Genomic DNA, 1,356 nt, shown 5'->3' on the forward strand with positions numbered 1-1,356 from the left:
TTGAACTAAGAAAAAGTTTTCAGTATAGTAAAGAATTACTGAGAATAAAACATAAGATAAATAGTGAAATGACCAGCACTTCTAACAGTTTGGGGATAGGATATCGCACAAAGTTCTAGTATGTCATAGACATGGATAGTGTCCATGACACTTACTGGTGGCCAGGTGTCACTTGTGGGACTGAGCTACTATTTCCTTGATATCCAGCCTGTAGACCCAGATAGAATCATGACCCATAGGGTGCAGGGGAAGCTCATTTGTAGAGTATGCTGATGGGAATATTTTGCTGTTGTATACAAAAAAATAACTGAAAGACTGCTTTGTATACTCACTTTTTTCATTCACTTTTATGCTCTTATTGCAGAACATCAGTAGCAAAGATTTGATGTTGAGTATATACTTACTTAATAAATAAATATATGCATTTATAAGTAAATCAAAACCAGTATTTCAGGATAACATACAAGAAACTTTTGTTTCTCAGTTTCCCACATTTAAAAATGTGACAAAAGCATATTCAGAGGATGTATTGTAGCAAGTCCCTTTTCCTTTCACTTTTTTCTTCCTTCTTTTTCAATTTTTAAGAAAAAAAACAATCAGTGGATGAGATGGAGAAGAGGGACATGTCTACTGATCAAGATAATGAGAGGATGTCATTGAAGCACAAATATTACAAAATAGAGGCACGAATGGGAAAGCAAGAAGCACAGGGCTGAAGGGAGCTTTGCAGACCGTGAGGAGCTTGTTGGGTGGCATGGGGAGGGTGCAGCTGATGCAAGAGCCGGGCGCCAGTGCTTTGTGTCCTTAGATTCAACCGGGGACCAGGATAGAAGGAGTAGCTTGCAGCTACTTTCCCAGTGGGAGTGGATATCTGCAAGGACAAGGAGCAGTGCTGTGTGGTGACAGTCAGAAAATTTGTGAGATATTAACAGAGTGAATGAGAATTGTCAACATCAAACCTCGTGCCTGTTACAGTGGAACATAGCAGCGCATTCTTCAGGCTACTCTCTTGAACAGAGCCGCATTGTAATGCTTTAATGACCAGCAATAAAGAAGGAAGAAGAGTGCAATTATCATGCTGCGTTGTTTAAAACCAAATCTACTTTAAAAATGATACTTAGGAGACAATTTCATATTTAGGCCAATTGAAAAGGAAACGCTGAGGTATGGGATCAAACCAATGTCTTAGTCATTTTCTTGTTGCTGAGGTATAATATGTTACAAATTAAGGATCAAAGGTTTATTTGAGTTAATGGCTTTAGAGGTTTCCATACAAAGTGAGCCAGGCCCAAGGCAGAAGTGGAGTGGTGGGAGGGCCTTCTGCAGAGGCAGGCTGCTTACATCCCGGTGGCCAAC

Source organism: Octodon degus, unplaced genomic scaffold (assembly GCF_000260255.1).
Source record: "Octodon degus isolate 3935 unplaced genomic scaffold, OctDeg1.0 scaffold00003, whole genome shotgun sequence".
Taxonomy (NCBI): domain Eukaryota; kingdom Metazoa; phylum Chordata; class Mammalia; order Rodentia; family Octodontidae; genus Octodon; species Octodon degus.